Below are 16,380 nucleotides of genomic sequence, written 5' to 3'. Positions count from 1 at the left end.
TACATACAGAGGCTGAACTCCAGGACATAGTCAACATATTTCCTGAGACGTATAAAAGCATGGGCCTTATGCTAAACATCCATAAGACAAAGGTCCTCCACCAGCCTGTCCTCGCCGCACAGCACTGCCCCCCAGTCATCAAGATCCACGGCACACCCCAGACAATGTGGACCATTTCCCATACCTCGGGAGCCTTTTATCAACAAAAGCAGACATTGATGATGAGATTCAACACCGCCTCCAGTGCACCAGTGCAGTCTTCAGTCGCCTGAGAAAAAGAGTGTTTAAAGACCAGGCCCTCAAATCTGCCACCAAGCTCATGGTCTACAGGGCTGTAGTAATACCTGCCCTCCTGTATAGCCCAGAGACATGGACCGTGTAGAGTAGACACCTCAAGTCGCTGGAGAAATACCACCAATGATGCCTCAGCAAGATCCTACAAATCCCCTGGGAGGACAGACGCACCAACGTTAGCGTCCTCGACCAGGCCAACCTCCCCAGCGTCGAAGCACTGACCACACTCGACCAGCTCCGCTGGGCAGGCCACATTGTCCGCATGCCAGACACGAGACTCCTAAAGCAAGCGCTTTACTTGGAACTCCTTCACGGCAAACGAGCCAGAGATGGGGAGAGGAAATGTTACAGGGACACCCTCAAAGCCTCCCTGATAAAATGCAACATCCCCACCGACACCTGGGAGTCCCTGGCCAAAGACCGCCCTAAGTGAAGGAAGTGCATCCAGGAGGGCGCTGAGCACCTCGAGTCTCATCGCCGAGAGCATGCAGAAATCAAGCGCAGGCAACGGAAGGAGCGTGCGGCAAACCAGTCCCACCCTCCCCTTCCCTCAACCACTGTCTGTCCCAACTGTGACAGGGACTGTGGCTCTCGTATTGGACTGTTCAGCCACCTAAGGACTCATTTTAAGAGTGGAAGCAAGTCTTCTTCGATTCCGAGGGACTGCCTATGATGATGATGATGAGGTTGCCTGGATATGGGATGGTTGCCTGGTTATAGGATGGTTGCCTGGTTACAGGATGGTTGTCTGGTTTATGGGATGGTTGCCTGGATATGGGATGGTTGCCTGGTTGTGGGATGGTTGCCTGGTTATGGGATGGTTGCCTGGATATGGGATGGTTGCCTGGTTATGGGATGGTTGCCTGGATATGGGATGGTTGCCTGGATATGGGATGGTTGCCTGGTTACAGGATGGTTGTCTGGTTTATGGGATGGTTGCCTGGATATGGGATGCTTGCCTGGTTGTGGGATGGTTGCCTGGTTATGGGATGGTTGCCATCTTTAAAAAAGGGGACAAGTCCGACTGTGGCAACTACAGAGGAATCTCCCTGCTATCAGCCACTGGGATAGTTATCGCCAAAGTCCTCCTCAATCGTCTTCTCCCTGTGGCCAAGCAGCTCCTCCCGGAATCATAGTGCGGGGCACAACGGACATGATCTTTGCAGCGTGACAGCTGCAGGAAAAATGCCGGGAGCAGCACCAGCCCTTATGGACTTCTTCAGGCCTTTGACATTGTCAACCGCGAGGGTCTATGGAACGTCCTCCTCCGTTTCAGATGCCCCCAAAAGTTCGTCGACATCCTCCGCCTGCTCCTCGACGACATGCAGGCCGTGATCCTTATCAACGGATCCATTACAGACCCAATCCACGTCCAGACCGGGGTAAAACAGGGCTCCGTCATCGCTCCAACCCTCTTCTCAATCTTCCTCGCTGCCATGCTCCACCTCACAGTCGACAAGCTCCCCGCTGGAGTGGAACTAAACTACAGAACCAGTGGGAAGCTGTTCAACCTGCGCCGTCTCCAGGCCAGGTCCAAGACCACTCCAACCTCTGTCGTCGAGCTACAGTACACGGACGACGCCTGCATCTGCGCACATACAGAGGCTGCACTCCAGGACATAGTCAACGTATTTACTGAGACATACGAAAGCATGGGCCTTACGCTAAACATCCATAAGACAAAGATCCTCTACCAGCCTGTCCTCACCACACAGCACTGCCCCCAAGTCATCAAGATCCACGGCGCGGCCCTGGACAACGTGGACCATTGCCTATACCTCGGGAGCCTTTTATCAACAAAAGCAGACATTGATGAGGAGATTCAACACCGCCTCCAATGCACCAGCGCAGCCTTCGGCCGCCTGAGGAAAAGGCTGTTCGTAGACAGGCCCTCAAATCTACCAAGCTCATGGTCTACAGGGCTGTAGTAATACCTGCCCTCCTGGCTCAGAGACATGGACCATGTACAGTAGACACTTCAAGTCGCTGGAGAAATACCGCCAACGATGCCTCCGCAAGATCCTACAAATCCCCTGGGAGGACAGACACACCAACATTAGCGTCCTCGTCCAGGCCAACATCCCCAGCATTGTAGCACTGACCACACTTGATCAACTCCGCTGGGCAGGCCAATTATCCATATGCCAGACACGTGATTCCCAAAGCAAGCGCTCTACTCGGAACTCCTTCATGGCAAACGAGCCAAAGGTGGGCAGAGGAAACGTTACAAGGACACCCTCAAAGCCTCCCTGATAAAGTGCAACATCTCCTCCGACACCTGGGAATCCCTGGTCAAAGACTGCCCTAAGTGGAGGAAGTGCATCTGGGAGGGCGCTGAGCATCTCGAGAACATGCAGAGACCAAGCGCAGGCAGCGGAAGGAGCGTGCAGCAAACCTAACCTACCCACTTTTTCCCTCAACGACTATTGTCCCACCTGTGACAGAGACCGTAATTCCCGTATTGGACTGTTCAGCCACCTAAGGACTCATGTTAAGAGTGGAAGCAAATCTTCCTTGATTCCAAGGGACTGCCTATGATGATGATGTTGATGAGGTTACCTGGTTATGGGATGGTTGCCTGGTTATGGGATGGTTGCCTGGTTATAGGATCGTTGCCTGGTTACGGGATGGTTGCCTGGTTATGGGATGGTTGCCTGGTTATAGGCAACGTCCTCCTCCATTTTGGGTGCCCCCAAAAGTTTGTCAACATCCTTCGCCTGCTCCACGACGACATGCAGGCCGTGATCCTTACCAGCGGATCCGTTACAAACCAATTCCACGTCTGAACCGGGGTCACACAGGGCTGCGTCATCGCCCCAACCCTCTTCTCAATCTTCCTCGCTGCCATGCTCCACCTCACAGTCAACAAGCTCACCGCTGGAGTGGAACTAAACTATAGAACCAGTGGGAAGCTGTTCAACCTGCGCCGTCTCCAGGCCAGTTCCAAGATCACCCAAACCTCTATCGTTGAACTGTAGTACACGGACGACGCCTGCGTCTGCGCACATTCGGAGACTGAACTTCAGGATATAGTCGATGTATTCACTGAGGCATATGAAAGCATGGGCCTTACGCTTAATATCCGAAGGACAAAGGTCCTCCACCAGCCTGTCCCCGCCGCACAGCACTGCCCTCCAGTCATCAAGATTCATGGCGCGGTCCTCGACAACGTGGACCATTTCCCATATCTCGGGAGCCTCCTATCAGCAAAGGCAGACATTGATGCGGAGATTCAACATCACCTCCAGTGCGCCAATGCAGCCTTTGGCCGCCTGAGGAAAAGAGTGTTCGAAGACCAGGCCCTCAAATCTGCCACCAAGCTCATGGTCTACAGGGCTGTAGTAATACCCACCCTCCTGTATGGATCAGAGGCATGGACCATGTACAGAAGACACCTCAAGTCGCTGGAGATATATCACCAACGATGTCTCCGCAAGTTCCTGCAAATCCCCTGGGAGATAGATGCACCAACATCAGTGTCCTCACCCAGGCCAACATCCCCAGCATTAAAGCACTGACCACACTCGATCAGCTTCGTTGGGCAGGCCACTTTGTTCGCATGCCAGACACGAGACTCCCTAAACAATTGCTCTACGCGGAGCTCCTTCGTGGACAGCGGAAACGTTACAAGGACACCATCAAAGCCTCCCTGGCAAAGTGCAACATCCCCACTGATGCCTGGGAGACCCTGGCCGAAGACCGCCAGAGGTGGAGAAAGTGCATCCGGGAGGGCGCTGAGCACCTCGAGTCTCAATGCTGCGAGCGTGAAGAGATCAGGCGCAGGCAGCGGAAGGAGCGTGCGGTAAATCAGGGCCACCCCACTTCCCCTGACAAATATCTGTCCCACCTGTGACAGAGACTGTGGCTCTCGTATCGGACTGTTCAGCCACCAAAGAACTCACTTTAAGAGTGGAAGCAAGTCTTCCTCGATTTCGAGGGGCTGCCTACGATGATGATAGGATGGTTGCGTGGTTACGGGATGGTTGCCTGGTTTATGGGATGGTTACCTGGTTATGGGATGGTTGCCTGGTTTATGGGATGGTTGCCTGGTTTATGGGATGGTTACCTGGTTATGAGATGGTAGCCTGGTTTATGGGATGGTTGCCTGGTTTATGGGATGGTTACCTGGTTATGGGATGGTAGCCTGGTTTATGGGATGGTTGCCTGGTTTATGGGATGGTTGCCTGGTTTATGGGATGGTTACCTGGTTATGGGATGGTAGCCTGGTTTATGGGATGGTTACCTGGTTTATGGGATGGTTGCCTGGTTTATGGGATGGTTACCTGGTTATGGGATGGTAGCCTGGTTTATGGGATGGTTACCTGGTTATGGGATGGTAGCCTGGTTTATGGGATGGTTGCCTGGTTATGGGATGGTAGCCTGGTTTATGGGATGGTTGCCTGGTTAGGGGATGGTTGCCTGGTTTATGGGATGGTTACCTGGTTATGGGATGGTTACCTGGTTATGGGATGGTTGCCTGGTTTATGGGATGGTTGCCTGGTTATGGGATGGTAGCCTGGTTTATGGGATGGTTGCCTGGTTATGGGATGGTTGCCTGGTTATGGGATGGTTACCTGGTTATGGGATGGTTGCCTGGTTTATGGGATGGTTGCCTGGTTTATGGGATGGTTACCTGGTTATGGGATGGTTGCCTGGTTTATGGGATGGTTACCTGGTTAGCCACATTTTAAGACCTCAGCTTTCCCTGTTGCTGCTGAGTTGCTTGAGTTTCCCCGTTTTTCTATTGGCTGCTTTCTCCCGGCCGCTGATTGGATGCTGCGTCCCCGCCGTGGATTGGCTGCTGGTTTCCCCCGGCCTGCTGATGGGATGCTTTGCCGCCGCCCGCTGATTGGTTGTTTCCCCCCCCCCCCACCCACCGCCTCCGCTGATTGGGCGCCGCGGATTCACGTTGGTGTCACGCGCGCTGATTGGCTGGCCGGCGGCGGCTCGCGCGCGGGTGTGAGCGGGGGGGCCGGGGGGTGGCTCTACCCGTCATGCCGCGCGCCGAGGCTGCCCGGATCACTTCCGGCCGTTCGCAGAGCTGCTTCCTGGAGCCGGGCCCAGCGCTCGGAGACAACCGCGGGAGGCGGAGAGAGACAAGCCGCCCCCGGGACTGAGCGGGGCCCGCGGCACCCGGCACCCACACACGGCCCGGCACCAGGTGAGGCCCGCGCGCGGGGTCTGCCAGCGCAGCCACCGGGGATCCGAGCGGCCCCCGGGCCTGCTGCAGGGACACAGGCTTCGCCCCCTCGCCCCCCGGCACATTCCACCCCCGCACTGTGGGGCAGCTCCCCCCCCCCCCCACACACACACACCCTTATTGGCAATGGCGGTCTGCCCCCTTTTTATGGGGAGTAATATTTGCCCCCTTTTTATGGACGAAGAGAAATTTCCCCTCCTATGGGCAGTGGGATTTGCCCCCATTTTTACAGGGGATAGAGATCTACCTCCCTTATTATGGAGAGAGAAATTTGCCCCCCTTTTTATCGGGGGAGGGAGATTTGTCCCCCCTTTTTATCGGGGGAGGGAGATTTGTTCCCCTTTTTATCGGGGAGGGAGATTTGTCCCCCCTTTTATCGGGGAGGGAGATTTGTCCCCCCTTTTATCGGGGAGGGAGATTTGCCCCCCTTTTATCGGGGGAGGGAGATTTGTCCCCCTCTTTATCGGGGGAAGGAGATTTGTCCCCCTCTTTATCGGGGGGGAGATTTGTCCCCCCTTTTATCGGGGGAGGGAGATTTGTCCCCCCTTTTATCGGGGAGGGAGATTTGCCCCCCTTTTATCGGGGGAGGGAGATTTGTCCCCCTCTTTATCGGGGAGGGAGATTTGTCCCCCTCTTTATCGGGGGGGAGATTTGTCCCCCCTTTTATCGGGGAGGGAGATTTGCCCCCCCTTTTATCGGGGGAGGGAGATTTGTCCCCCTCTTTATCGGGGGAAGGAGATTTGTCCCCCTCTTTATCGGGGGAGGGAGATTTGGCCCCCTTTTTATCGGGGGAGGGAGTTTTGGCCCCCTTTTTATCGGGGGAGGGAGTTTTGGCCCCCTTTTTATCGGGGAAGGGAGATTTGGCCCCCTTTTTATCGGGGGAGGGAGATTTGGCCCCCTTTTTATCGGGGGAGGGAGTTTTGGCCCCCTTTTTATCGGAAGGGAGATTTGGCCCCCTTTTTATCGGGGGAGGGAGATTTGGCCCCCTTTTTATCGGGGGATATTGAATTTACCTCCCTTTTATGGGGAGATAAATTTGCCCCCCATTTTATGGGGTGGTGGGAGATTTGCCCCTTTTTATGGCAGAAAGGGAGATTTACCCCCACAAACTCATTGTGTCATCCCATTTCACAATAATAATCTTGCCTGGGAAATTTGGAATAAGATTTGCCTGTGTGGGCTAGGGTTACAGCCTAAGGCTGTGTGGGGTGCATGGTGGAGAGATCGGGGGTGGGAGAGAATGAGGTGAGGGCGTCTCGGCTGAGCTGAAGGGGCTGGCGCTTTTGTAAACTCTCGAGTTATTGGAATGAGATGAGATGAATGCTCTCAGACTGGCTATGGAGCCCGCGTGAATCCGCAGTTGACCTTTCTCGGGAGTGGTTCCACTTTTACATTGATATTTCCTCCAATAAGATTGGAGGTGTGGGTGGTGGGATGATGTCCGAGTGTGAGGCAGGTTTAAAAAAAAAAGAAAGACTTGCATTTATATAGCGCCTTTCACGATCGTAGGATGTCCCAAAGTGCTTTGCAACCAGTGAAATACTTTTTTTGGAGTGTAGTCACTGTTGTAAGGTAGGAAACGCGGCAGTCAATTTGCGCACAGCAAGCTCCCACACACACACACCAATGTGATGATGACCAGATAATCTGTATTAGTGGTGTTGGTTGAGAGATTGAGTCTTGGCCAGGACACCAGGGATAACTCCCACTGCTCAACATCAACCGAAGGCAGGCTTAACATCTCATCCGAAAGACGGCACCTCCGACAGTGCGGCACTCCCTCAGCACTGCACTGGGAGTGTCAGCCTGGATTTTTGTGCTCAAGTCCCGGGTGTGGGACTTGAACCCACAACTGTCTGACTCAGTGTGCTACCCACTGAGTCACGGATCACTCAAACAGTGAACAACCTAAACAGGGGGGATTAGGATTGTTATGGGTTTATAGTGCTGAAGAGCTATGGGAGACCTCGTACTAAGAGCTCTTTTGAGGTTTGCTTGGATTACCTCGACCACCGCCCGAGCTCAAAGTTCTGGCTTCAGATGGAGCTGAAACTGATGGTGTTAAATAATCACTTGTGCTGCTGGGTCCATGGCTTTGTTACCTCCAGACTTGACTATTCCAGCGCACTCTTGGTCCCACATTCTACCCGACGCAAACTTGAGGTGATCTAAAACTCGGCTGTCGGTGTCCTAACTCGTACCAAGTCCCACTCACCCATCACCCCCTGTGCTCGCTGACTGACATTGGCTCCCGGTTAAGCTATGCCTCGATTTCAAAATTCTCATCCTTGTTTTCAAATCCATGGCCCTCGCCCTTCCCTATCTCTGTAATCTCCTCCGGCCCCACAACCCCCCGAGATGTCTGCGCTCCTCTAATTCTGCCCTCCTGAGCATCCCTGATTATAATTGCTCCACCATTGGTGGCCGTGCCTTCTGTTGCCTGGGCCCCAAGCTCTGAAACTCCCTGCCTAAACCTTTCCGCCTCTCTACCTCGCTCTCTTTTAAGATGCCCCTGAAAACCTACCTCTTTGACCAAGCTTTTGGTCACCTGCCCTAATTTCTCCTTATGTGGCTCGGTGTCAATTTTGGTTGATAAAACAGCGCCGTTCGACGTTTTACTATGTCATCATCATCGTCATCATCATCGGCAGTCCCTCGGAATCGAGGAAGACTTGCTTCCACTCTAAAAATGAGTCCTTAGGTGGCTTAACAGTCCAATACGAGAACCACCCTGTCACATGTGGGACAGATAGTCTTTGAGGGAAAGAGTGGGTGGGACTGGTTTGCCGCACGCTCCTTCCGCTGCCTGCACTTGCTTTCTGCACGCTCTTGGTGACGAGACTCAAGGTGCTCAGCGCCCCTCCCAGATGCACTATTTCCACTTGGGGCGGTCTTTGGCCAGGGACTCCCAGGTGTCGGTGGGGATGTTGCACTTTATCAGGGAGGCTTTGAGGGTGTCCGTGTAATGTTTCCTCTGCCCACCTTTGGCTCATTTGCCGTGAAGGAGTTCCGAGTAGAGCGCTTGCTTTGGGAGTCTCGTGTCTGGCATGCGGACAATGTGGCCCGCCCAGCGGAGCTGGTCGAGTGTGGTCAGTGCTTCAATGCTGGGCATGTTGGCCTGGTCGAGGATGCTAATGTTGGTGCGCCTGTCCTCGCAGGGAATTTGCAGGATAATACTACATTATAGGCGCTATATAAATACAAGTTGATCAGTTCCACTCCAGTGTGACTGATGATGGGGACGACAAAGTGCAGTAGCGACACTCGCTGCTCGACTTTCTAAAGGTGGCCGCAAGTGATTCCTGTTAGAGATGCTGTCGGAGAGTTGGCTGGTGCTGAACAAACGAGACAGTCCTGCTGTGCGGAACATCACTGCACAGCCTGCTTGGACAGGAGCGGAATTTGGCGATGCGCCGGTGATATCACTTTTTCCTCATTGGTTACGAGGGATCAGCTGACCCAAGTGTGGTCGGGGCTCTGCGGAGTTGCCGCTGTAATGAGAGTCTCCTATTTTTGTTTTGAGGAACCTGGATAACGGGCCAGAAGCCCATGGTGCATGACAGCAGCACGGAGTAAAGGAGACGAGATGAATCAGGAACTGATAGCTTGGTGACGCTAAGCTGGGATTTGAAAAACCTGAAGAGTGCTGGAGCAAAGCAGGACTGAGGGAGGTAAGGAGTTTCACCGTCTTGAGAATTGGAAGAAAGCCTGAGGTAGCATCGCAGGCGGTGTGAGGGAGAAGGACTGTATTGAGGGCAGTATATTTGCAACTTGGCTGAAAACGAGAGTTAGGCAGATTCTCCTATTACCCCCTCGACTGCCCTGTTTGGCGAACCCTTTTTCAAAGCTGCACAGATGATGCAGAGTTTGTGCCTGTAGTGAACAGTTAGGAGACAGATGAAGTCGCCTTTTCGTGCTGGAGCGGACCGAATCTCTCTCATTGCACGCACAGAACGGCACAAAGTCCCCAAGGGATGAGGCGTTCCCGGTGGGTCAGTTGTTGGTTTGCGGGGGGAGGGAGGAAGGAGGGGCAAGGTCTCAGTGGGGGTGGAGATGTCCTGCCGGGGATCTTCTGGACCAGTGAGGGAAAAGTAGAGAGCATTCTCTTCCAACTGTCCACTGCACTGTTTCATTTCTGAGGTGTTGAGGTGTCATTATCCCAAACAGAAAAGAAAGGAAGACTTGCATTTATATAGCGCCTTTCATGGCCTCCAAAGGTACAGCAGATGAAGTACTTTTCGAAGTGTAGTCGCTGTTGTAATGTAGGAAACGCGGCAGCCAATTTGCGCACAGCAAGCCAATATCCCTCAATCACCATAACAAAAACATGATCTGGGTCATTATCACATTGCTGTTTGTGGGAGCTTGCTGTGCGCAAATTGGCTGCCGTGTTTCCCACATTACTGCAGTGACCGCGCTCCAAAGGTACTTCATTGGGTGTGGAGCACTTTGAGACATCCAGTGGTCGTGAAGGGGGCTATATAAATCCAAGTCTGTATTTCTATTGAGCCGGTGAGGATCACAGTGATTGTGTTTGAGCCTGTGTTTGAACGGTGTCAGCAGAGCCTGGTCTCCAGTCGTCTCGGATCCCCTTGCCACTAGGCCAAGACCTTACTCTGCTAAGCCTGTATGGTGGCCAGTGTGCAACGGCCACCACACGTTAAAAGAACTCACGCACAGGTCTCTTCCACCCTTCAACATGAAGTTTGGGACCTGGGAAGTCAAGACCCTCATGAGCAACTCATAGTCACCTGAGAATTCACTTTTGTAGTGGAAGCAAGTCTTCCTCGATTTCGAGGGACTGCCTATGATGATGTGCGCAAATCAGCTGCCGCGTTTCCTACATTACAACAGTGACTATACTCCAAAAGTACTTCATTGGCTGTAAAGCATTTTGAGGCGTCTGGTGGTCGTGAAAGGCGCTATATAAATGCAAGTCTTTCTTTGTATTGGTGGGAGGAGGATGGTGTAGGGTGCCTTTCTGAGCCTGAGTAAGGAGGTTTGCAACATTAACGAGGGGCCATCCCCCTGCGTCTAGTCGTAAAATGTCCTAGGGCGCTTCACGGGAGTGTTTTCAGACAAAATTTAACACAGCCACATAGAGCGACATTAGGATAGGTGGCTAAAACCTTGGTCAAAGAGGTAGGTTTAAAGCAGTGTCTTAAAGGAGAAGAGAGAGGCGGAGAGACTTGGGGAGGGAATTCCAGAGCTTCGGGCCCAAGCAGCTGAAGGCATGGCCGCTGATGGTGGAGCGATTAAAATCAGGGATGCTCAAGAGGCCAGAATTAGAGGAGTGCAGAGATCTCGGGGGGGTGGGGGGTGGGGGCGTTGTGGGGCTGGAGGAGGTTGCAGAGATAGGGAGGGGGTGAGGCCATGGAGGGATTTGAAAACAAGGATGAGAATTTTATAATCGAGGCGTTGCTTAACCGGGAGCCAATGTCGGTCAGCGAGCACAGGTGGTGATGGGTGAGCGGGACTTGGTGCGAGTTAGGACACTGGCAGCCGAGTTTTGGATGAACTTAAGTTTATGTCAGGTGGGGGTTTGGAGGCCGGCCAGGAGTGGGTTCGAATAGTCGTGTCCAGAGGTAACGAGCGTGGATGAAGGTTTCAGCAGAAAATGGACTGAGGCAGTGGCAGAGACCAAAGATATTATACAAATAGGAACAGGAGGAGGCCATTCATTCTCTCGAGCCTGTCTGCCATTCAGTGAGATCATGGCTGATCTGTGACCTAACTCCATATTGCTCCATATCCCTTAATACCTTTGGTTAAAAAGCTATCGATCTCAGCTTTAAAATTAACAATTGACCTAGCATTAATTGCAGTTTGCGGAAGAGAGTTCCAAACTTCTACCGCCCTTTGTGTGTAGAAGTGTTTCCTAATTTCACTCTTGAAAGGTCTGGCTCTAATTTCTAGACTTTGCCCCTAGTCCTAGACTTGCCAACCAGCGGGAATAGTTTCTCTCTCTATCTACCTCATCAGTTCCCCTTAATACTGTGGTTAACTGTGAACAGGACTATAAGTAACTTTAGGACCGACAGAAGTCAGTCGATTGGGCAGATGGATGTCAGTCAAAGTTTAATATGCAGAAATTTGAGGTGATACATAATGGGAGAAAACACACACTAAATAGTAAAACTTTAGCGGTAGAGAATCAGAGAGACTTAGGGATTCAGGTAAGAACATCTTTAAAAGTGGAAGGGCAGGCGTATGAGATCCTGGAATGAGAGGGTTGTCCCACGAGAGATTGAGTAAACTAGGCCTATATTCTCTAGAGTTTAGAAGAGTGAGAGGTGATCTAATTGAAACACATAAAATTCTTACAGGGCTTGACAGGGTAGATGCAGGGAGGATGTTTCCCCCCGGGCTGGGGAGTCTAGAACCAGGGGTCACACTCTCAGGATAAGGGGTCGGCCATTTAGGACAGAGATGAGGAGAAACTTCTTCACTCAGAGGGTGGTGAATCTTTGGAATTCTCTGCCCCAGAGGGCTGTGGAGGCTCAGTCGTTGAGTATATTCAAGACAGATGGATAGATTTTTTTGACTCTCGAGGGATATGGGTTTAAGGCGGGAAAGTTGAGGTCGATGATCAGCCATGATCTTATTGAATGGCGGAGCAGGCTCGAGGGGCTGAATGGCCTTCTCCTGCTCCTAATTCTTAAGTTATAGTCCTAGGTTTTATAAATAGAGTGCAAAGAGGTGATGCTAAATCTATACCAAGCATTGATTAGGTCACTTGGAATATTGTCTAGTTTTGGGTTCCTTGCTTTAGGAAGGCTGTTGCGATCTTGGAGAGCGCGTGTTCGAGATTCACGGAGATGAACCCAGGAGTGGGAGTTACAAGGAGAGATAAGAGAAACTGGAGCTTTTCCATTGCAATCGAGAGCGTTAAGGCAAGGTCTGATCAAGGGGTTCCAAACCATGAGAGTTTTGATGAGTTTAATCGGGAAAACTATTTTCACTGATCAGTGAGTCGATAACTAGAGGCCATTCATTTCACCAAAAGAATGAATGGAGTGTTTAGGAGAATATTTTTGTGAATGACAGAGGGTTGTTGGGGCATAAGAACATGAGAATTAGGAGCAGGAGTCAGCCATTCGGCCCCTCGAGACTGCTCCATCATTCAATAAGATCATGGCTGATCTTTGACCTCAACTCCACTTTGAGGGATTCCCGATTCCCTTAATATCTAAAAATCTATCGATCTGAGTCTTGAATATGAGTTGAGCTTCCATAGCCCTCTGGGGTAGAGAATTCCAAAGATTCACCACCTTCTGAGTGAAGAAGTTTCTCCTCATCTCAGTCCTAAATGGCCGGCCCCTTATCCTGAGACTGTGACCCCTGGTTCTAGACTCTCCAGCCCGGGGGAAACATCCTCCCTGCATCTACCCTGTCAAGCCCTGTAAGAAATTTGTATTTTTCAATGAGATCACCTCGCATTCTTCAAAACTCCAGAGAATATCGGCCTAGTCTACTCAATCTCTCCTCATAGTACAATCCCCCCATCCCAGGAATCAGTCTGGTGAACCTTTGTTGCACTCCCTCAACGGCAAGTATATCCTTCCTTAGGTAAGGAGACCAAAACTGTGCACAATACTCCAGGTGTGGTTTCACCAGGACCCGATATAATTGCAGTAAGATGGAAAGTCCCAGCAGAAACAGTGAGGGACACAGCATCCATCATAGCTTTTGAAAAGAAAGTGGATAAGTTTTGAAAAAGAAAGACTTTAAAGGGGAATGGGACTAAGTGGCTAGCTCACTCAGAGAGCTGGCCTAGGCATGGTGGACAGTGGCCTCCTTCTGTGCCATCATTGATGGCCGTGCCTTCAGCTACCTGGGACTGAAGCTCTGAAATTTCCTCCCTAACCTTCTCCGCCTCTACCTCTTTCCTCCTTGAAGATGCTCCTTAAAGCTTACCTCTTTGACCAAGATCATCTGACCTAATTCCTCCTTGTGCGGCTCAGTGTCAAATTTTTAATCGCATAACACTGTTGTGAAGCGCCTTGGGACGTGTTACTTTACATTAAGGGCACTACGTCAATGCAGGTTGTTGTAAAACGAGTTGATTCCATAATGACCCAGCCGGCAGTATGTATGCAATTGAAGAAAATAATTTTCTTTTTAAAATAACCTCCGGTCTTCCTGTTTGAATTTTGGCAGTTCGATTTGGGTGACGTTACCTGTCCGTTGTGGATTTGCACGGTCGGGGGCAGATTATCTGACGCTCATTTATCCGTTTTGCATCCGAGCTACGTTGGCGTCCATTTTAAATCTCGTGCTTGTGGCATTGGCTACCCTGCACGTTCAAAATGGTGGCCCAAATCCGAGTGGGCGGTGGGAGTTCTTTAAATTTGCCGTTGGAGTGTGGGGGGGCGGGGTTGCGGGGTGAGTTCGACTTGCTTTCCATACAGGCCTCTGATGTTGGAGCCAGTCCTGTCGAGATAGAATGGATGAAGTGTTTACTGCACAGAAACTGGCCATTCGTTCCTCAAGTCTGTGCCAATGTTTCTCTCCAGTTGCGGCAGCTAAGATCATAGTAACAGGAGGAGGCCTATTCCGCCATGCAATCACATCCTGGCTGATCTGTGGGCCGCCTCGATCTGTGTGAGAACGGGCCAGCCCCACACTGTGCGATATGTGCGCGCACTAGGTCCGTGCAGCAGAGCAGGTCTCCAGTCGTCCTGGTTAACCCTTGTGTCAAACCCGTGTGGCGGCTGGTGTGCAACGGTCACCCCACGTTAAAATAATCCACGCACAGGCATCTTCCACCCCCTCAACTGGAGTTCAGGACTGGAACATCGGGTCCTTCATTGAAACATCCGTGAACTCTTGTGGAAGCAAGTCATCCTCGTTCGAGGGACCGCCTGTGATGATGGCTGGTCTGTATCTTAACTCCAGTTACCAGCCTTGGTCCCATATCCCTTAATACCCTTGCCTGACACAAATCTACCCATCTCAGTTTTGACATTTTCCCCTGAGCGGCTCTAATTTTAAGGTGATGGCCCCTTGTTCTGGACTCCCCCTCCCCCTACCAGAGGAAATAGTTTCTTTCTATCTATACTATCAAATTCTTTAATCAGAAGCTTCTCGATTAGACCACCCTTTAATCATCTATATATGAGCCTGGTCTATGCCACCTGCCCTCATAATTTAAACCCTTCATTTAGCCCTGGCATCATTTTGATGAATCTGCACTGCGCCCCCTCCGAGGGCAGTCTCTCATTCCTGAAGGTATGATGCCCAGAACAGAATGCAATGCTCCAGATGTGGTCTAACCAGAGCTTTATACAGCTGTGTCAGCCGTGGCTCAGTGGGTAGCTCGATCACCTCTGAGTCAGAAGGTTGTGGGTTCAAGTCCCACCCCAGGAACATGAGCACATATAAAATCTCACCACCATCGGCAGTCCCTCGGAATCGAGGAAGACTTGCTTCCACTCTAAACGCGAGTTCTCAGGCGACTGAACAGTTCAATACGGGAATTACAGTCTCTGTTACAGGTGGGACAGACAGTGGTTGAAGGTAAGGGTGAGTGGGACTGGTTTTCCGCATGCTCTTTCCGCTGCCTGCGTGCTCTCGGCGACGAGATATATAAAATCTAGGCTGTCGGAGGTACTGTCATGCGGATGAGATGTGAAACAGAGGGTCCCGTCTGCTCTCTCGGGTGGACGTAAAATATCCCACGGCACTATTTTGAAGAAGAGCAGGGGGAGTTATCCCCGGTGTCCTGGGGCCAATATTTATCCCTCAATCCACATAACAAAAACAGATCATCTGGTCATGATCACATGGCTGTCTGTGGGAGCTTGCTGTGCGCAAGTTGGCTGCCGCGTTTCCCACGTTCCAACAGTGAGTGCATGGCAAAAAAAAAAAGTAATGCTGAGGTCGTGAAAGGTGCTATATAAATGCAAGTCTCTTGTATCCAGCCCCAATGCTGGCGGGTGCAGTGTGGGCCTGCTCCCGTCGTCCCTCTGTGCGGCTCTGGCTGACATTTCAGTTTCCTTACGCGGAGGAAGGAGCGGGTCCTCGCGAGTCGCGCTCACGTTTTGGCTCGAAGGCCACAGGGGGGAAGGGGCGAGGGGCGAAGGCTACTTTTTTGCATTGCCGAGGTAACCGGGCGCGCAGCTGCCAAACTCCAGGGTGCTTTGCATTTTTGCAAAGTGCCGTGTCTGCATCTGGTGCACAATAGCCGGTCCAAAAGCTCCAAGTCGATGCACTGGGCCCTTTTTTTAATAAAAAACCCCCCCTTTTTCGACTTCAGTGTAACTAATTGCACCCAGTGCCCCCTCTGAGGGGAGGATATAATTACAGTTTACAAAGGCAGTTTTCATTATCGTTGTGGACACAGGCATTTATAATGGGGAATGTTGGAAATGTGAGCAGCTCTGTTCCATTTAGGCTGCCCAGCGCTCGAGGGGTTCTGCTTGGCGGGCTTTTAAATGGAACAAAGCGCATGCGCGGTATTTTGAATGGGCCACGCAGCCCGTTAAAGGGGCCACGCGCGCCCCCCCCCCCCCCCAAAAAAAAATTACAGGGAATGTTCGCGAGTGGAGTGTAGGATTTATAATATGGAGAATCTAGAGAAATTGGTGCTGAGCGAGCGGTATAACTCACTACTGCCAGCTCTGTGGGACTGTAAAACTACCGCTCTCCAATCAGTACTTGTGGTCCAGCCCCATCCTAACAGTAACTGGTTTATTGAGGTGGTCGTCATCGGATTGGCTCAGTGGGTTGCACTCTTGTGTCTCTGAGTCAGGAGGCTGTGGGTTCAAGCCTGGCTCCAGTACAGAGCACACAATCCAGGCTGACACTTGGGAGAGCTGCACTGTCGAGATGTTGATCCTTCTGGTGGCTCGGCTGGATATTAAAACTCCAATCCAATCGAAGTG

General features: G+C 51.6%; 1 protein-coding gene across 6 annotated transcripts in view; it reads left to right on the top strand.

Moving 5' to 3' along the window:
• The first annotated feature begins 5,303 nt into the window (after positions 1 to 5,303).
• Positions 5,304 to 16,380, top strand: part of LOC139239175 (RAC-beta serine/threonine-protein kinase) — a 97,403-nt gene continuing 86,326 nt past the window's right edge. For 3 of the 6 annotated variants that reach the window (XM_070867788.1, XM_070867787.1, XM_070867786.1), the window contains exons 1-2: positions 5,304 to 5,455; positions 9,018 to 9,165. The gene's annotated coding sequence lies outside the window, so the exon portion shown is untranslated. The remainder of the gene's footprint in view (positions 5,456 to 9,017; positions 9,166 to 16,380) is intronic. The other 3 variants (XM_070867793.1, XM_070867790.1, XM_070867789.1) reach the window with 1 other exon arrangement.

This window comes from Pristiophorus japonicus, chromosome 26 (assembly GCF_044704955.1).
Source record: "Pristiophorus japonicus isolate sPriJap1 chromosome 26, sPriJap1.hap1, whole genome shotgun sequence".
Classification (NCBI taxonomy): Eukaryota; Metazoa; Chordata; class Chondrichthyes; family Pristiophoridae; genus Pristiophorus; species Pristiophorus japonicus.
Note: the sequence above shows the minus strand (reverse complement) of the source record. Positions and strands in the feature narration are given on the sequence as shown.